Source organism: Palaemon carinicauda, chromosome 27 (genome assembly GCF_036898095.1).
Source record: "Palaemon carinicauda isolate YSFRI2023 chromosome 27, ASM3689809v2, whole genome shotgun sequence".
In the NCBI taxonomy this organism is placed as follows: domain Eukaryota; kingdom Metazoa; phylum Arthropoda; class Malacostraca; order Decapoda; family Palaemonidae; genus Palaemon; species Palaemon carinicauda.
Genome location: NC_090751.1, coordinates 90,553,918 through 90,575,335, shown reverse-complemented (window position 1 = coordinate 90,575,335; position 21,418 = coordinate 90,553,918). Strand labels below are relative to the sequence as shown.

Genomic DNA, 21,418 nt, shown 5'->3' with positions numbered 1-21,418 from the left:
CTGTCAGCTCTGCTGCCCGACAGAAAAACCTAAGGACAAAATACGCCAGCGATCGCTATACAGGTAGGGGTGTACATCAACAGCGCCATCTGTCGAGCAGGTACTCAAGTACTCCATGTAAACACAGAACCAATTTTCTCCTCGATCCACTGGGTCTCTATTGGGGAGGAAGGGAGGGTCCTTTAATATATGATCACCGGGTAAGTATATTCAAAAATTTATTTTAGTAATAGAAATAACATTTTTCAATATTAAACTTAGCCGGTGATCATATAAGCTGGTTCACACCCAGGGGGGTGGGTAGAGACCAGCATTACATGTTTACATTATTAAGAGCTAAGTATTTTGTATTTCATTTTAGCAGTTATCCAAAATAACAAACATAAAATAAATAAGTACCTGGTAAGGAAGTCGACTTGAACAATTACTCTGCCTTTTTAAGTACGTCTTCCTTACTGAGCCTCGCGATCCTCATAGGATGCTGAGCGACTCCTAGGAGCTGAAGTATCAAGGGTTGCAACCCATACTAAAGGACCTCATCAAAACCTCTAATCTAGGCGCTTCTCAAGAAAAGAATTTGACCACCCGCCAAATCAACCAGGATGCGAAAGGCTTCTTAGCCTTCCGGACAACCCAAAAACAACAATAAAAAACATTTTAAGAGAAAGATTAAAAAAGGTTATGGAATTAGGGGAATGTAGTGGTTGAGCCCTCACCCACTACTGCACTCGCTGCTACGAATGGTCCCAGGGTGTAGCAGTTCTCGTAAAGAGACTGGACATCTTTAAGATAAAAAGACGCGAACACTGACTTGCTTCTCCAATAGGTTGCGTCCATTATACTCTGCAGAGATCTGTTTTGTTTGAAGGCCACTGAAGTTGCGACAGCTCTAACTTCATGTGTCCTTACCTTCAGCAAAGCATGGTCTTCCTCATTCAGATGGGAATGAGCTTCTCGTATCAACAGTCTAATATAATAGGAAACTGCATTCTTCGACATAGGTAAAGAAGGTTTCTTAATAGCACACCATAAAGCTTCTGACTGTCCTCGTAAAGGTTTAGTTCGTTTTAAATAGAACTTAAGAGCTCTAACAGGGCACAAAACTCTTTCTAGTTCATTTCCAACCAAGTTAGAAAGGCTTGGAATATCGAACGATTTCGGCCAAGGACGAGAAGAAAGTTCGTTTTTGGCTAGAAAACCAAGCTGCAAAGAACATGTAGCCGTTTCAGATGAAAATCCGATGTTCCTGCTGAAGGCGTGTATCTCACTGACTCTTTTAGCTGTAGCTAAGCAGACGAGGAAAAGAGTCTTTAAAGTGAGATCTTTAAAGGAGGCTGATTGTAGTGGCTCGAACCTTTCTGACATAAGGAATCTTAGTACCACGTCTAAATTCCAACCTGGTGTGGCCAAACGACGCTCCTTCGAGGTCTCAAAAGACTTAAGGAGGTCCTGTAGATCTTTGTTGTTGGAAAGATCTAAGCCTCTGTGACGGAAGACTGCTGCCAACATGCTTCTGTAACGTGGGAGCTGAAAGAGATCTTTCCTTCCTCAGGTATAAAAGGAAGTCAGCTATTTGAGTTACAGAGGTACTGGTTGAGGATACTGATACCGACTTGCACCAGCTTCGGAAGACTTCCCACTTCGACTGGTAGACTCTAAGAGTGGATGTCCTCCTAGCTCTAGCAAACGCCCTGGCTGCCTCCTTCGAAAAGCCTCTAGCTCTCGAGAGTCTTTCGATAGTCTGAAGGCAGTCAGACGAAGAGCGTGGAGGCTTGGGTGTACCTTCTTTACGTGTGGCTGACGTAGAAGGTCCACTCTTAGGGGAAGAGTTCTGGGAACGTCCACCAGCCATTGCAGTACCTCGGTGAACCATTCTCTCGCGGGCCAGAGGGGAGCAACCAACGTCAACCTTGTCCCTTCGTGAGAGGCGAACTTCTGCAGTACCTTGTTGACAATCTTGAACGGGGGGAATGCATAAAGGTCTAGATGGGACCAATCCAGTAGAAAGGCATCTATATGAACTGCTGCTGGGTCCGGGATCGGTGAGCAATAATTTGGGAGCCTCTTGGTCATTGAGGTTGCAAAGAGATCTATGGTAGGTTGGCCCCATGTGGCCCAAAGTCTCTTGCATACATTCTTGTGAAGGGTCCATTCTGTTGGGATGATTTGACCCTTCCGACTGAGGCGGTCCGCCATGACATTCATGTTGCCTTGAATGAACCTCGTTACTAGAGACAGGTTTAGATCTCTTGACCAGGTGAGGAGGTCCCTTGCGATCTCGTACAACTTCATAGAATGGGTCCCTCCTTGCTTGGAGATGTACGCCAAGGCCGTGGTGTTGTCGGAGTTCACCTCCACCACCTTGCCTAGAAGAAGGGACTTGAAGCTTTTCAAGGCCATATGAACTGCCAGTAGCTCCTTGCAGTTGATATGTAACGCTCTTTGCTCCAAGTTCCAGGTGCCCGAGCATTCCCGACCGTCTAATGTCGCACCCCAGCCCGTATCCGATGCGTCCGAGAAGAGAACGTGGTTGGGGGTCTGAACAGTCAGGGGTAGACCCTCTCTGAGGTTGATGTTGTGCTTCCACCAGGTCAGTGATGACTTCATCTTCTCGGAAATAGGGATCGAGACCGCTTCTAGCGTCTTGTCCTTTCTCCAGTGAACAGCCAGGTGAAATTGAAGGGGACGGAGGTGCAGTCTCCCTAACGCAATGAACTGGTCCAGTGATGAAAGCGTCCCTATCAGACTCATCCACTGCCTGACTGAACATCGGTCCTTCATTAGCATGTTCTGGATGCATCCTTGGGCTTGACTTATTCTGGGGGCCGACGGAAAAGCCCGAAAAGCTTGACTGTGAATCTCCATCCCTAGGTACACTATAGTTTGGGATGGGACCAGTTGGGACTTTTCCATATTGACCAGGAGACCCAATTCCTTGGTCAGATCTAGAGTCCACTTTAGATTCTCCAGACAGCGACGACTGGACGCAGCTCTTAAAAGCCAGTCGTCCAAGTAGAGGGAGGCTCTGATGTCTGCTAAATGCAGGAATTTGGCAATATTCCTCATCAGTTTCGTAAAGACAAGAGGCGCCGTGCTTAGGCCAAAGCACAGGGCTTGAAATTGGTAGACAACATTCCCGTAAACAAACCTTAGAAAAGGTTGGGAATCTGGGTGGATGGGGACGTGAAAGTAAGCGTCCTTGAGGTCTAAAGAGACCATCCAGTCTTCCTTTCTGACCGCTGCTAGAACAGACTTTGTCGTCTCCATGGCGAACGTCTACTTGGTGACAAAGACATTCAGAGCACTGACGTCTAGCACCGGTCTCCACCCTCCTGTCTTCTTTACTACTAAGAAGAGACGGTTGTAGAAGCCCGGGGATTGATGGTCCCGGACTTTGACTACCGCTCCCTTTTCTAGTAAGAGAGACACCTCTTGCTTCAAAGCTAGTCTCTTGTCCTCCTCTCTGTACCTGGGAGAGAGGTCGATGGGAGTCGTTGCTAGAGGGGGCTTGCGCAAGAATGGGATCTTGTACCCTTCTCTGAGCAACTTCACAGATTGTGCATCTGCGCCCCTGTTCTCCCAGGACTGCCAGTAGTTCTTGAGTCTGGCTCCCACTGCTGTCTGAAGAAGGTGGCAGTCAGACTCTGCCTCTAAAGGACTTGGTACCTTTCTTCTTGCTCCCACGTATCCCTTCGGCACGAGCACCTCCTCTGCTGGAGACTCTGCCACGAAAGGGCGGAATGAATCTTGACGCTGGAGTATCCATCCTGGGTCTAGACACGGAAGGCAAAGGGGTGGCTTTGCGTGCAGATGACGCAACAAGGTCATGCGTGTCTTTTTGAATCAAGGAGGCAGCAATCTCCTTGATCAACTCCTCTGGGAAAAGGCACTTCGAGAGAGGAGCAAACATAAGCTCCGACCTCTGACATTGAGTTACTCCAGCTGACAAGAAGGAGCAAAGGTGTTCTCGTTTCTTGAGGACCCCGGAAACGAACGAAGCCGCAAGCTCACTGGAACCGTCCCGTATGGCCTTGTCCATGCAGGACATAATGAGCATGGAAGTTTCCTTGTCAGAAGGGGAGGTCTTCCTGCTCAACGCTCCCAAACACCAATCCAAAAAGTTAAAAACTTCGAACGATCTGAACACTCCTTTCATCAGATGATCTAAATCCGAAGGAGTCCAACAAATCTTGGAGCGTCTCATGGCCAGCCTGCGGGGAGAGTCTACTAGACTTGAGAAGTCGCCCTGGGCAGAGGCAGGAAATCCCAAGCCGAGAACTTCTCCCGTGGCATACCAGACGCTTGATCTGGAAGCGAGTTTCGCAGGGGGAAACAAGAAAACTGTCTTCCCCAGTTGCTTTTTGGACTGCATCCAATCTCCCAACACCCTTAAAGCTCTCTTGGACGAGCGGGCGAGGACGAGCTTCGTAAAGGCAGGAGCGGATGACTGCGTGCCTAAAGCGAACTCAGATGGAGGTGAGCGTGGGGCCGCAGACACAAACTGATCAGGATACATATCCTTGAACAGTGCAAGTACTTTCCTAAAGTCTAAGGAGGGAGGCGTGGTCTTGGGTTCGTCGATGTCCGTGAGCGGGTCGTCAAGGTGTGCAGCGTCGTCATCATCAGAGAGTCCATCGTCTGAATGCTGAGGAGGAAGCGGCAAAAGAGTAGGCATTGGCTGGTCAGCTGAGTCCGGCAGCACGCGTGCATACGTGACTGCACTGGACGCAACGTCATGGAACTGTTGGTCAGTCTGTGAGCTGGCAACAACCATAGCTGCGCGGGGGCGCAAAGCGTCTACTCCCGACTCTCTAGTCTGCTGTGGGCGAGTGGGGGTAACCACAGTGGGTTGCGGAGGTTGACGCACCGCGTCAAAACAAAACAACTTAGGTTGTTGTTGTTGTAACTCGCAGACGTCAACGGAGGGTTCCGTGCGTCGGCGAACGTCAACATGCGGCTGGCAGGGTACAGTGCGCATGGGTGGCGGGACTCTCACAGCTGGAGTGCGGGAGAAGGTAGCCTCAGCGTCAACTGGACGCACAACCGTGGTGGGTTGTAGGCTAACGGGTGCAGCGTCAACCTTCTCCGCACGAAAGTCCTGCATTAACAAAGACAACTGTGTCTGCATGGTCTGCAGCAAAGCCCACTTAGGGTCTAAAGTAGCAGGTGCGGCAACAGACGGTGTTACTGCCCGTTGCGGTACCGCTTTGCCTCTCTTAGGAGGTGTGCAGTCATCGGAAGACTGCAGCGAGTCCGAACTGACCCAGTGACTACAACTGGGCCGTTGGACTTGCGCGGAAGGGACCTTGCGTTTGAGAGGTTGTGAGACCTTGGTCCATTGTTTCTTCCGAGAAACATCTTCCGCAGACGAGGAATAAATGGGCTCTCTCGTCTTCTTGTGGGTGGGGAGATCTTGGTAAGATACGTCCGAAACCATGGAGGGAACGTCTGTCCGCTGATTAAAGCCTGTCGAACCCTTTGGTCGTACGACATTGCTTCTCCCCTGGGCTTGGGAGCTTGCAAGAGGTCCCGGACTGGGAGGACGACAGGCACGAACAGACGCACCCTCAAGCGCAACACTAACACTTTCCACAACACTTCCACTCACTTTGTCACTACCCACTGCACTCTTACCCTTTAACTCCTTGACGTCTGCCATGAGTTGATTACGGTCACTCACCAATGACTCGACTCTCTCACCCAGAGCCTGGATGGCACGCATCATATCCGCCATCGAAGGTTGTTGAGTGCTAGAAGGGGGATCAGGAGCAACCACTACAGGGGAAGGAATAGGTTGTGGGGCATGGGGAGAGGAAAAATCAACGGAGCGAGATGAACTTCTCCTGACTCTATCTCTCTCTAGCCTACGTGAATATTTAAGGAATTCGAGAAAATCGAATTCCGAAAGCCCAACGCATTCCTCACATCGATCTTCCAATTGACAGGAATTACCCCGACAATGGGAACAAATGGTGTGAGGATCGATAGAGGCCTTCGGAAGATGCCTTGAGCAGTCCCTAGCACTACACTTTCTGTATTTAGGGACTTGAGAAGGGTCAGCCATCTTGAATTAGTCAAAAGGGAATTCAAAATCTATCCAAGTCGTCAACAAATAATCCAAAATTCAATCAAAGAATGCAAGGAAGTATTAAAGATAACCTCTGCAAAGCGAAAGCCAATAACTAGAAATGAGTACTTCACCAAAATCTGTGAAAATCAATCCAGTAAGCAACAGCGTATTTAGTAGGTCTTGCCGGTGGCACGACAGAGAGAAAATTGGTTCTGTGTTTACATGGAGTACTTGAGTACCTGCTCGACAGATGGCGCTGTTGATGTACACCCCTACCTGTATAGCGATCGCTGGCGTATTTTGTCCTTAGGTTTTTCTGTCGGGCAGCAGAGCTGACAGCTTATATGATCACCGGCTAAGTTTAATATTGAAAAAATACAAATATGAATACCACTAATAATGACATTTCATAGTAAATAAAAGGCAATTTATACCGGTATGTTTGGTCTTTGCAAAATTTACCCAATGGCACTACAGTATAATAAATAATTAATTTAATGCAAGAAAATAATGTTAAACTAAAGAATACGAGTTATGAATTTTTTTCGTAACTCTTTCTACATAACACAGAAGAGAGAAATATGGTTTAACTGGCTTCACCTTATGAGAAATTAACTGTATGCACTAACTTTTCCAATAAAGTTTGAAGGCACATAAGATTCAGAAGTAGTGTAGTTTTGAATAAGTTTAACATATATAAGACAAACATGGTGGAGTTAACCTTACAAGGAACAAATTACATAAAATTGTAATACTACAGCAAAACTTGAATCATCTCTCTAAATTCTATAAAAAAAAAAAAAAATTGTGAAAACTTTGTAAGTATAGTACTGTATAATTTCAATACAGTATACAGGACCTGAATTACATATTACTCTACTGAAGTGATGATAACACCACATACACTGTAGACTGTACTACTGCAATATGTTCTCTGTACATAGAGAACTGTACATCAGAAGCTCCCAATAACACTGTTTGTGGCAAATGATTTGCCGTGCGACAAATTGATTGTCACACTTCTATCTATTTGTCTTTATAGATTTACAGTAAACTAGTTCCTGAAATTTGCCACTTTTTTGAAATTGCATTTATTATTTATACATATAGACTTACTAACCAAAAAAATTATGAGTACTGTAATTAATAAAATAGTTGTGATAATGTCAAAAATGGTATCGTTATGATGCCTACAAGTAGCTTCTTCAGATGCAATTACAGTACTAAATCAATTCTAATTTTCAGAGATTACCATTTCTATAGTCTGTCTAATTCTGAACTATGGAACAGTTGCAAAATTCTAGCTTCTAAAGACAGTACTAAAGGTTTCAGTAATCATATATACAGTGAGTAGATGTCTTTAAAGCACATTCATCATCATCATCTCCTCCTACGCCTATTGACGCAAAGTGGTTCGGTTAGATTTTGCCAGTCGTCTCTGTCTTGAGCTTTTAATTCAATACTTCTCCATTCATCATCTACTTCGCACTTTGTAGTCCTAAGCCATGTAGGCCTGGGTCTTCCAATTCTTCTGGTGCCTTGTGGAGCTCAGTTTAACGTTTGGTGAACTAATCTCTCTTGGGGAGGGCTAAGAGCCTGTCCAAACCATCTCCATCTACCCCTCATCATGATTTCATCTACATATGGTACTCAAGTAATCTCTCTTAAAGTTTCATTTCTAGTCCTGTCCTGCCATTCAACTCCCTTTATTCTTCTGAGGGCTTTGTTCTCAAATCTACAAAATATATTGGAGATTGTTTCATTGTCATACCATGACTCATGTCCATACATTAACACCAATCTTACTAAACTGATATATAGTCTGATTTTTACATGAAATTTCAGGCAATTTGATTTCCAAATTTTACTTAACCTAACCATTGTCTGATTTGCTTTTTTCAATCTTTCACTAAACTTTAATTCTAAAGACCCTGTATTGGAGATCATTGTTCATAAATACTTGAATGATTCTACCTCATTTATCCTTTTTCCTTCCAATGATATTTCATCTTCCATTGCATACTCCGTTCTCATCATCTCCGTTTTTCTTCTATTTATCTTCAGCCCCACCTCACATGATATTTCATCCATTCTGGTAAGCAAGCATTGCAAATCCTGTGTTGTTCTGTTAAGAAGGATAGCATCATCAGCATACTCTAGGTCTGCTAAATTCTTATCACCAATCCAGTCCAATCCTTCTCCACCATCTCTGACTGTTCTACACATTACAAAGTCCATGAGGAGGATAAACAACATTGGTGACAACACATTCCCTTGGAGTACTCCGCTGTTCACTGGAAACTCACTTAATAAGACTCCATTAACATTAACTTTGCACTTGCTATGCTCATGAACAGACTCAATTAAATTTACATATTGAAGAGGAATTCCATAATAACGCAGGACTCTCCACAAAATTGGCCGGTGCACACTGTCAAAGGCTTTTTCAGAGATACTACCGCTAGAGAGTTAGAGGGTCCTTTGACTGGCCAGACAGTACCATATTGGATCCTTCTCTCTGGTTACGGTTCTTTCCCTTTGCCTACACAGACACCGAATAGTCTGGCCTATTCTTTACAGATTCTCCTCTGTCCTCATACACCTGACAACACTGAGATTACTAAACAATTCTTCTTCACCCAAGGGGTTAACTACGGCAATGTAATTGTTCAGTGGCTACTTTCCTCTTGGTAAGGGTAGAAGAGACTCTTTAGCTATGGTAAGCAGCTCTTCTAGGAGAAGGACACTCCAAAATCAAACCATTGTTCTCTAGTCTTGGGTAGTGCTATAGCCTCTGTACCATGGCCTTCCACTGTCTTGGGTTAGAGTTCTCTTGCTTGAGGGTACACTCAGGCACACTATTGTATCTAGTTTCTCTTTCTCTTGTTTTTTTGAAGTTTTTATTGTTTATATAGGAAATATTTATTTAAATGTTGTTACTATTCTTAAAATATTTTATTTTTCCTTGTTTCCTTTCCTCACTGAGCTATTTTCCCTGTTGGGGCCCCTGGGCTTATAGCATCCTGCTTTTCCAACTAGGGTTGTAGCTTAGCATTTAATAATAATAATAATAATAATACAAATGCCATCAAAAGGGGATTTCTATATTCTACGCATTGCTGTACAACAAGTCTCAAAATGAAAATTTGGTCAGTGCAACTTCTACCTTTTCTAAATCCTGCTTGTTCATCTCTTAGCTTTTCATCAATCTTTCTCCCCAGTCTCTTAAGAATAAGCATACTATATATTTTCATAACAACTGACGTAAGTTTTATACCTCTAACTATTACAATCAGTCAGGTGTTCCTTTTTAGCTATTTAAAGCACATCATAAAGCTAAAATCACAAGTTTTTTAATCAATTGTATATGTCCTAACCATACAAACCTAAGCCCTTAAATAAGAGTATGACTTCAGCAAAGCTGAAAACTGGCCGTTAAGTTTTTAACAAAGTGGCAAGGAAGCCCCAACCACCCAACAAGTAGAGCTAGCCGCTAACGTTCATTTTGACATCTGGCTGGTACTAAAGCGGTGCTTGAGGCAGGTAGTGCAACTTAAAGAGTCAGGTTTTTATTGTTACCAATAATCAAATTGATTAAAAAATTTTTTGCTTTTTTTCCCCAAGCATATTACAAACCTTCGACCTTTAAAGGTTTAAAGGCCGCTCGAGGCCAGGGACAGTGACATTGCCCTATAAAGAGGGACGACGCCATAGAGACTGACCATATATACATATTATCAGTGCCCAAGACCCCTCTCCAACCAAGCTAGAACCAAGGTGGGCCAAGCAATGGCTACTGATGACTCAACATATAGACCTATAGGCTCTGCCAAACACCTCCATCCTTAGCTCACAAGGATGGTGAGGTTGCAGCGACCAAAGAAACTATCAAGTTTGAGCGGGACTCGAACACTAGTCTGGCATTCACTAGTCAGGGATGTTACCACATCGGCCACCACAACAGGAGACTTATCCTAGAAGATGAGAAGTCCATACACAGTATAACAAATCTGGCTGAAGATCAACTGCTAACAGAAGTGCAGTCATCTTAGTATTTTGTATTGCAAATTGATGAATCAGCTGTTATTAAAAAAGGTTAAAGTTATCAGTTTTCAATTTCATCTAATGAGATGCTACAGCAGAACAAGCCCAACCCAAAACCAGATCTAATTCAATGCAAATGCAAGCCCAGTGCATTACCACTGAGCTAGCAAAAGGTAAGGAGGTGTATGTTGCGTTTATGGATCTGGAGAAAGCGTATGATAGAGTTGATAGGGAAGCAATGTGGAATGTGATGAAGTTATATGGAGTTGGTGGAAGGTTGTTGCAAGCAGTGAAAAGTTTCTACAAAGGTAGTAAAGCTTGTGTTAGGATAGGAAATGAAGTGAGTGATTGGTTTCCGGTGAGAGTGGGGCTGAGACAGGGATGTGTGATGTCACCGTGGTTGTTTAACTTGTATGTTGATGGAGTGGTGAGAGAGGTGAATGCTAGAGTGCTTGGACGAGGATTAAAACTGGTAAACGAGAATGATCATGAATGGGAGGTAAATCAGTTGTTGTTTGCGGATGATACTGTACTGGTTGCAGACACAGAAGAGAAGCTTGGGCGATTAGTGACAGAATTTGGAAGAGTGTGTGAGAGAAGGAAGTTGAGAGTTAATGTGGGTAAGAGTAGAGTTATGAGATGTACGAGAATGGAAGGTGGTGCAAGGTTGAATGTCATGTTGAATGGAGAGTTACTTGAGGAGGTGGATCAGGAAATGAAGTGAGTGATTGGTTTCCGGTGAGAGTGGGGCTGAGACAGGGATGTGTGATGTCACCGTGGTTGTTTAACTTGTATGTTGATGGAGTGGTGAGAGAGGTGAATGCTAGAGTGCTTGGACGAGGATTAAAACTGGTAAATGAGAATGACCATGAATGGGAGGTAAATCAGTTGTTGTTTGCGGATGATACTGTACTGGTTGCAGACACAGAAGAGAAGCTTGGGCGATTAGTGACAGAATTTGGAAGAGTGTGTGAGAGAAGGAAGTTGAGAGTTAATGTGGGTAAGAGTAGAGTTATGAGATGTACGAGAATGGAAGGTGGTGCAAGGTTGAATGTCATGTTGAATGGAGAGTTACTTGAGGAGGTGGATCAGTTTAAGTACTTGGGGTCTGTTGTTGCAGCAAATGGTGGAGTGGAAGCAGATGTACGTCAGAGAGTGAATGAAGGTTGCAAAGTGTTGGGGGCAGTTAAGGGAGTAGTAAAAAATAGAAGGTTGGGCATAAATGTAAAGAGAGTTCTATATGAGAAAGTGATTGTATCAACTGTGATGTATGGATCGAAGTCGTGGGGAATGAAAGTGACGGAGAGACAGAAATTGAATGGGTTTGAGATGAAGTGTCTAAGGATTATGACTGGTGTATCTCGAGTAGATAGGGTTAGGAACGAAGTGGTGAGAGTGAGAACGGGTGTAAGAAATGAGTTAGCAGCTAGAGTGGATATGAATGTGTTGAGGTGGTTTGGCCATGTTGAGAGAATGGAAAATGGCTGTCTGTTAAAGAATGTGATGAATGCAAGAGTTGATGGGAGAAGTACAAGAGGAAGGCCAAGGTTTGGATGGATGGATGGCGTGAAGGAAGCTCTGGGTGATAGGAGGATAGATGTGAGAGAGGCAAGAGAGCGTGCTAGAAATAGGAATGAATGGCAAGCGATTGTGACGCAGTTCCGGTAGGCCCTGCTGCTGCCTCCGATGCCTTAGATGACCGCGGAGGTGGCAGCAGTAGGGGATTCAGCATAATAAAGCTTCATCTGTGGTGGATAATGTGGGAGGGTGGGCTGTGGCACCCTAGCAGTACCAGCTGAACTCGGTTGAGTCCCTTGTTAGGCTGGAGGAACGTAAAGAGTAGAGGTCCCCTTTTTTGTTCTTGTTTCATTTGTTGATGTCGGCTACCCCCCAAAATTGGGGGAAGTGCATTGGTATATGTATGTATGTAACAGGTATCAATATAAAATAGCCGTCAATGAAAAAATCCTAGTTTTTATGAGCTTTCATCACATGCTATAGGAGCTTACAGTTTTTTAATGACTGCGTTATTGAAAAAGGACTGTGCTGGTGTCTACCCTGAAAGAGCAATGGCGATGACCTGACAGGAATCAGGCACAAAAGCAAGGATAAAGGAAGTTTCTCCCAACTTTAAAGTTATACACTTTATAAATCACAGGGAAATGTTAGCGACAGAAGACAACATAAGTTATGTCTTAACAAAAACTATCAAAGTTATCATTAAAGGTACATAACATGATATTTTGATTATAAAATCACAAATTTTAAGTAATTTGTATTTTTCCTAACAATACTTACCGAAGAAACACTTTCTAGGAGATTACTGGTAACTCCTCTCCGACGACCAGATTTTTACGTAGTTTCCCCCTACTTCCATGTTCTATACTGTCCTGAATAACGGGAAATAACATGACCTGGGGGCATTGCCCGAGAAGGTCGCGCCTCTTTGAGAAGCCATCGGCAGTAAGTTTTATGTAATGAACAATACCACGAGGTCAGTGGGGCACTGCGGGGACGGTTGGGGGGGCCCTAAACCGAAAGTGTTTCTTCGGTAAGTATTGTTAGGAAAAATACAAATCACTTAAAATTTGTGATTTGTTCCGACACAGAGACTTACCTCGAAACACTTTCTAGGAGACTTACACCTTAGGAGGGGGGAGTGCCCTTAAGCCCTGACCCCGATGGACAGTAGGGAAAACTACGTAAAAGACTCATTAAGTGTGATATAACACTTACCCTTCTGCAATATCTTCGTTGTGCTTGATAAGGCGAATTTTCGTCTTGTGTAATGAGCGATATTTCTTGATGACGACTGACGGTACGAGAAAGTTAGAAATGGGGGGAAAATAGAACTCGGCTCCTTGTGTCTAGATACTTTATGTTTCGCGATTGAGCCTGGGGCTTGAGCCGTCAAACCGAATGCTGGGCTGAGATGACCGGCCCGATAGAAAACCCGTCTAGGGACTTTCTCGTACAGTCCTTGAGATAATGTGCGGTGAAGGTCGACTGGTTGGACCAAGTTCCCGCTCGAAGAACCTGCACTACTGACATGTTCTTTTCGAACGTTAGAGAGGTGCTAATGCCCCGAACATCGTGAGCTCTGGGTTTCCCCGGTGTAGGAAGACCTTGTTTTAAGTAGGCTTGCGTGATCACTTTCCTGAGCCAGAACGAAACCGTATTTTTGGATATGTTTTTCTTTATTTTTCCCCATGAGACGAAGAGATTCTTGATAGACGGGCGGAGGTTTGCCGTTCTCTTAAGGTATTTCCTAATAATCCTGACCGGGCATAATTTTAGGTCCTCCGGGTTTCCTTTATTCGGGATTGCCGGAATCGAAAAGCTCTCAAACCTCGGATCCCACACCGAGGGGTTCTGAGTCTTGGCGACGAAGGATGTGACAAACTTAAAGGTTACTTCCTTCCATCCACTAGTGTGGTCCACCTCGAATGACAGTCCGTGTAGCTCGCCCACCCTCTTAGCCGAGGCTAATGCTAGCAAGAAGACCGCCTTGAGCGTGAGATTCTTGTCATCAATGTCTTTTAAGGGCTCGAATGGTGGTTTCCGTAACATATCTAGGACTCGCGCTAAGTCCCAACTCGGGATTCTAGGGGCGGAAGGGGGGCATGATTGTTCGAACGCTCTGATAAGCATGAAGATATGCCTAGAGGAGCCGAGATCTATGCCCTTGAGAAGAAAGACTTGACCCAGAGCCGCCCGAACTCCCTTGATCGCCGGAACTGACATGTCTAACTTGTCCCTGAGATAAACCATGAAGTCGGCTATCACGGGCACTGACGCTTCCAAGGGCTCTATCTTCTTGTCCCTGCACCACTTCCCGAATACCGCCCACTTAGACTGGTAGACGGCTGTGGATGATTTCCTCAGGTATAGCGACATCCTCCTGGCTGTCTTGCCGGAGCACCCTTGCTTCTTCAGGAGCCGCTGGATAATCTCCAGGCGTGAAGACGAAGGGCTTGCGGGTTTCTGTGAAACCGCTGAAAGTGTGGCTGTTTTAATAGGTCTGACCTGTCGGGTAGAGGCGAAGGAGGTAGGACGGTGAGGTTCCTTAGGTCCACGAACCATTCTCTCTCCGGCCACCAAGGCGCTACCAAAGTCATCCTTAGGTTGGTTGCTGCCCTTACTCTGTTGAGGACCTGCCTTATCAGGGAGAAGGGGGGGAAGGCGTACACGTCCAGTCCGTCCCACTTGTGCTGAAAGGCGTCTTCCATTGCCGCCTTCGGATCTGGGACGGGAGAACAAAATACGGGGAGTTGCGCGTTCAACCTTGTTGCAAACAGATCCATTACCGGAGATCCCCACATCTGTATAATGTAGCTTGCCACTTGTGGGTGTAGGGACCATTCTGTTGCTACCACTTGCCCCACTCTGCTGAGGCCGTCTGCTAGGACGTTGTTCTTCCCTGGAATGAACCTTGCCGTCAGGATGACGTCCTTCTGTTCCGCCCATTTTAAGATTTGAATGGCTAGTTCGCACAACTCTTTTGATCTCAGTCCCCCCCTCCTTCTTCACGTAAGCCACCACCGTTGCATTGTCTGACATTAGGGCCACCGAATGCCCTCTCATGTCCTCCTCGAAGTGGTTGCAGGCTTCTTGGACCGCTCTCATTTCCAGGATATTTATGTGTAGGGATTTCTCCCCCTCTGACCACGCCCCCTTTGCTGTCTTTTCCCGGAGATGGACTCCCCACCCGTCCTTCGATGCGTCCGTGAAGAGAAGGACCTCCGGAGGTTGGGAGGACAGTGGCATCCCCCTTAGGGTGTTCGACCGATCCTGCCACCATTCCAAGGCCTTCCTGGACTCCTGAAGGAGAGGAACCACAATGTCCGGGGAACTTTTCTGGTTCCAATGTTCTTTTAGGTTCCATTGAACCACCCTTAAGTTCTGTCTCCCGTGAGGTACCAGCTTCTCTAGGGACACCAGGTGCCCTACCAACCTTTGCCAATCCTTCGCTCTTCTGGGGCGACCCAGAAGGAAGGGCCGGAGCACTCGATCCAGGTTGTCCAGCCTTTCCGTGGTTGGGAATGCCTTGACCTGTAACGAATCCAGGACCATTCCCAGGTACGTCCTCCTGTTGGATGGGGTTAGCTGTGATTTCTCCAAGTTGACCACGATGCCCAGGGTCTTTCACAATTGAAGAAGATCTTCGCCCTGTTGTTTCAAGTCTTCCTTTGAGGATGAAAGGAGTAACCAGTCGTCCAGGTATCTGATGAGTCGAATGCCCCGTTCGTGGGCCCATATGGAGACCGTCGTAAAGACCCTCGTGAATACCTGGGGGGCTGTTGAAAGACCGAAGCATAGGGCCTTGCATTGTAACACCTGGGCACCCCACTTGACCCGGAGAAACTTCCTGCTCGACGGATGAATGGGCACTTAGAAGTAGGCGTCCTTGAGGTCTATAGAAATCATAAAGTCACCCTCAAGGATGCCATGACCGTTCTTGGAGTGTCCATTTTGAAGGTCACTTTCCTGAGAAACCTGTTGAGGGCTGACAGGTCTATTACAGGTCTCCACCCTCCTGTCGCTTTTTCCACTAGGAACAGGCGGCTGTAGAACCCCGGACCCGGGAATGTCACTGTTTCTAAAGCTCCCTTCTGCAGCAACGTCTTGACTTCTTCGTCCAACGCTGCCCTCTTCGCCAGGGCCTTGGGCACCAACCAGTCTGCCTGCGTTGCTGGAACTAGGGGGGGTGTCTCTTCCATGAAGGGGATCCTGTAGCCCTCCTTTAGTACTGTTACTGTCCACGGATCTGCTCCGTGGAGCTTCCATGCTTGCCAAGTGAGTCTGAGGCATCCCCCTACCTGAGGCTTGGGCAGGGGAGGGGGGCCTCCCATCTTATCTCCTACGGGAGGAACGGCCTGTTCTCCCCCACCTGGAGGAGTAGAAAGAAGACCTATACGTTGGGGGGTTAGAAGATGAACCTCTTCGGGGGGAACCACAGAGGAAGACCACTGTCCTGACGAGGGTTCCCTCCTTCCTCGAGTTGGTGCGGTACGCGCGGCCATGGGTGCTTCTGTCACTGGCCTCCTGAAGATGGGGCGGCGTGCCGTCTGTGGCTTCAGGGTAGGTAGCTCCCTCTTTTTGGCCAACTTCTCCACGACCTCTTCCGCGTTCTTCGTCGGAATAAGCTGCTCCCCCCAGACGGAGCAGGTCTTCAAGGCTTTCGCTTCCCTGTCAGGAATCTTAATGGGAAGGTTCTTGACTAGGGCGTCTCTTCTCCGGAGAATCCAGTTTGCGGAGAGAGCCAAAGACTGAAAGGTCAGGAATTTAAGGGCGCGGCTACCTGACCCCAGCAACTCATTCAGAGCCTCCCGTTTTGCAGGTTCCATGGAGTCTGTAGGAATCTGGGTGCCTACTAGGGTGATGGCCCACCAATCCAGCCAGGAGGCCACATTAACTAAGTCCTTGGACATCTCCTCCATCATTGCCGACTCGGAAGGGGAGAAGAAGGTAGATGCTGCCGATGCCCTCCCGTCGGAGATGCCCTGGCACAGGATGTCTATGGTTTCCTCGGTCTTGCACGCACCGGTCGGCCTATTTTCTAAAGAGTAGTATTTCGTTTGCGACTTCAAACCCTGTAGGAGCTTTGCTGAGCTGTGACCCCTGCAGGAGTCGCTATTGCGGGATATGACCTTATCAATGTGAGTCTTTCCAATCCCCACGTTACTGGCCTCGGGAAGAGAGAGAGAGGACTTTTTCTGGGCGGGGACAGCTATGAACTTGTTCAAGCCTGAAGTCCAGGGTTCTTCCTCTTGAGTGGCAGGTTCTATAAGGTTGTTATAACCCCTAATTAAGGCAAGGACTCTCCTGTACGCGGAGTCCTCCGTCACCGCCGACTCGCCCTCCCCTCCTTCCGACCGACGGGGCGAATCGTGATCTCGGTCTCTGCCGTGATGGCGGGGTCCACGGTTCCCTTTACCTTCGACGTCCGCCATCTCTCTCCTCTTCGTGGCCTTTTTCGGTGAAACGGTGTCCTCCGTGAGATAGTTCGACGGAGGTGTCCTTCCCCTTCTGGGGTCTCGATGGGGAGACCTGTCGAGGCTGCCCGGCCTAGACGACGGCCCCCTGCGCTGGGCGGGATAAACGTCTCCAGGACGGGTCTTAGGCCTGCAAGATGTAGCCCTTCGCTCATCTGGTGATGCCCTGACGCGGCACGTGGAGGTCCTTCTAGGGGGACTGTCTCCTGCCCGCTCATGTGTCGAACCAATAGGCTTGGAAAAGTCTTTAAAGTTGTTCCCTGGGACGAACACCCACGTCCCTTTCGGAGAGACTGGTCTCCTGCTTTTGGGTGTAGGGGAACGGGGACTCATCCTGTCCCGAGATCCTGTGGGAGACCGCGAAGGGGAGTTCCTCCGCACAGACCGACCTCGTTTCCACGTCCCTACCGGGGGGGTTGTTCTCCTGCTTTTGGGAGGAGGGGAACTGGGACTCACCCTGTCCCGAGATCTTGTGGGAGACCGCTAAGGGAAGCTCCTCCGCACCGACCGATCTCGTTTCCTCCTCTGTCGTCTCCTCCGTTCACTGCTTGGCGAATCCGAAGAGTCACGTCCTGACGAGAAAGACTGACCCCCGTATCGGGACCTAGCACGTGACTGCGTTTTCTTGGGGCTACGCCGTACCCCTGACGGAGAAGGAATGGGGAGACTCTCCTGTAGCAAAGTCTTCGGCGGCAACCATCCCAACGGACCAGGGAAGGCCTCGCCAAGGCCTTCCTCCATGTCGAGTGGGGACCTCATCGGCGTCCTCGGCACGTCCCAAGCCAATGGATCTTCTTGCGGGGACTCCTCTCTGCCGACGCAGCCACCCGTCGCTGATGCCCCTGGAACTTCCACCCAGGAACCTGACGAAGAAAAAGGGACACTATTAGACCACATGGGGTCCCCCGACGAGACGTGGCCCTTATGAGAGAGAGCCACGTCCCCCGGACCCCCACTACACTCACTTACGGTCGCCTGAATTGCCTTGGCCCACGAAGGACCGCCCACAAATTCCCTCTCTTGGGAAAGAGGAGCCAACTGCTTGTTCTCCCTGGACTTACCTCGCCCCTTACTTTGGGTAGGGGAAGGCGGATGTACCCTACCTGACCCTTCTCCTGCTGAAGTCGCAGGGGAAGAAACGCTAGTCTTCCTAGGGGACTTCTTCGATGCCTTCTTCGTTTTGGTACGGAATTTTATCCACTGGACCTCGGGCCAATCGGCACATTCGGAACACTTATCCGACGGCGAACAAGCTTTACCCCTACACGAGGTACACAACGTATGCGGGTCAACATCGGGCTTAGACAGAAAAGCCCCGCATGATCTACCGGCCCTAGGCCCAGGACAACGGCGAACGTGTTCCATAACGCAACACAAAGGGCCGTAGACACAAGCAAGCCACAAAGGAAAAGCACTAAAACACTAGGAAAGCACAAGGGAGCGAAATCAAAAGCACGTAGTGAAAGCACTAGACACACACTAAGAGATCCCGATCACGTGGGAAGCACGTGGAACCAAACACAAAGGGAATCGCACGGAGTAGTGGAGCTTCGTGAAGCACGTGTGTTCACGAACCGACCAGAAAACTTACTGGCGATGGCTTCTCAAAGACGCGCGACCTTCTCGGGCAATGCCCCCAGGTCATGTTATTTCCCGTTATTCAGGACAGTATAGAACATGGAAGTTGGGGGAAACTACGTAAAAATATGGTCGTCGAAGAGGAGTTACCAGTAATCTCCTAGAAAGGTTTTCGAGGTAAGTCTCTGTGTCGGAACAAATAAATTTTTTAATATACTTACCCGGTGAATATATAATAGCTGACGTCTCGGACGGCTCGACAGATACCAAAAAACTCGCGAGCGATCGCCGTGAAGGTTGCGGGTGTGACCACCAGCGCCGACTATCTGCCAGATACCGCATATACTTGTCAAGTTCTCCAGTTCTTCTCAGTCCGCTGGGTCTCTATCGGGGAGGAAGGGAGGGCCTTTAATTTATATATTCACCGGGTAAGTATATTAAAAAATTTATTTTATAATCAAAATATCATTTTTAAATATTAAACTTAGCCGGTGAATATATAATAGCTGATTCACACCCATGGTGGTGGGTAGAGACCAGTATTAATGCAATAAAGGCATATATGCTCATGAGTTTTTGACAATTATATCATAACAAAACCCACTTAAATATAGGTACCTGGTAAGGAAGCTGACTCTGACGATTACTCTGCCTTATAAGTCCGCTTTCCTCACGAAGCCCAGCCATCCTCTCAGGATGCTGAAAGACTCCCAGGAGCGGTTATATCCAGGGCGACCACCCATACAACAGGACCTCATCAATACCCTTAATCTGGGCGCTCTCAAGAAACGACATTTGACCACCCGCCAAATCAAACAGGATGCGAAAGACTTCCCAGTCTTCTGTACAACCCAAGACAAGATTAAAAACATTTCAAGAGAAGATTAAAAGGATATTGGGATTAAGGGAATGTAGTGGTAGAACCCTCACCCACTACTGCACTCGCTGCAACGAATGGACCCAGGGTGTAGCAGTCCTCATAAAGAGTCTGGACGTCTTTTAAGTAAAATGAAGCGAACACCGACTTGCTCCTCCAAAAGGTCGCGTCCATAATACTTCGCAGAGACCTGTTTTGCTTAAAAGCCACCGAAGTTGCTATCGCTCTCACTTCGTGCGTCTTGACCTTAAGTAAACAACGATCTTTCTCACTTAAATGAGAATGTGCCTCCCGGATTAAAAATCTAATAAAGTACGATAAAGCATTTTTAGACATGGGCAATGAGGGCTTCTTAACGGAGCACCATAAGGCCTCAGACCCACCTCGTAAAGGTTTAGTACGAGCTAAATAAAACTTGAGAGCTCTAACTGGGCACAGTACTCTTTCAACCTCGTTGCCTATGATTTCTGACAGGCAAGGTATATCAAAAGATTTAGGCCAAGGACGAGAAGGCAGTTCATTCTTGGCCAAAAAACCAAGTTGAAGCGAACATGTGGCTTTATCTGTAGAGAAGCCGATGTTTCTACTAAAGGCATGGATCTCACTGACCCTTTTAGCCGAAGCCAAGCACACCAAAAAAAGCGTCTTTAGGGTGAGATCCTTCAGGGAGGCTGAATGCAATGGCTCAAACCTGTCGGACATCAGGAACCTTAGGACCACGTCTAAGTTCCAAGCAGGAGTTGACATACGACGCTCCTTAGAGGTCTCGAAGGACTTAAGGAGATCTTGGAGAGCTTTATTATTTGACAGATCCAAGCCTCTATGTCTGAACACAGAAGCCAACATGCTCCTGTAGCCCTTAATAGTGGGAGCAGAGAGGGAGCGAACATTTCTCAGATGCAGGAGAAAGTCTGCAATTTGGGCTACAGAGGTACTGGAAGAGGAAATAGAGGATGACTTGCACCAATCTCTAAAGACCTCCCACTTCGACAGGTAGACCTTGATAGTAGATGATCTCCTAGCCCTCGCGATCGCTCTGGCTGCCTCCTTCGAAAATCCTCGAGCTCTTGAGAGTCTTTCGATAGTCTGAAGGCAGTCAGACGAAGCGCGGGGAGGCTTTGATGAAGATCCCTTATGTGGGGCTGCCGTAAGAGATCCATCCTTAAAGGTAGACTCCTTGGAACCTCTACCAGCCATTGAAGTACCTCTGTGAACCACTCTCTCACGGGCTAGAGGGGAGCAACCAACGTCAACCTTGTCCCTTCGTGAGAGGCGAACTTCTGCAGAACCCTGTTGATGATCTTGAACGGCGGGAATGCGTACGCGTCCAGGTGAGACCAGTCCAGCAGAAAGGCATCTATGTGGGCCGCCTCTGGATCTGGGACTGGAGAGCAATAGGTCGGGAGCCTTTTGGTCAAAGAGGTCGCAAAGAGGTCTATGGTGGGCTGACCCCAAGTCATCCAAAGCCTCTTGCACACGTCCTTGTGGAGGGTCCATTCTGTGGGGATCACCTGACCTCTCCGACTGAGACAGTTTGCCAAGACGTTCAATTTCCCCTGGACGAATCTTGTCAACAGTGAGATGCCTCGATCTTTTGACCAGATGAGGAGGTCCCTTGCGATGACGAACAGTGTGTGGGAGTGAGTGCCTCCTTGCTTGGAGATGTACGCCAAGGCTGTGGTGTTGTCCGCATTCACAACTACCACTTTGTTTCGGAGAAGACTCTCGAAACTCGTCAAGGCCAAGTGAACAGGCAACAGCTCCTTGCAGTTGATGTGAAGGCTCATCTGATCCGACGTCCAAAGACCCGAACATTCCAGACCGTCCAGAGTCGCTCCCCAACCCAAATCCGAC

General features: G+C 47.4%; 1 protein-coding gene across 1 annotated transcript in view; it reads right to left on the bottom strand.

The window, feature by feature from the left end:
• LOC137620795 (ATP-dependent RNA helicase DHX30-like) overlaps positions 1–21,418 on the bottom strand; it is a 175,152-nt gene that overhangs the window by 86,597 nt on the left and 67,137 nt on the right. The window lies entirely within an intron of this gene.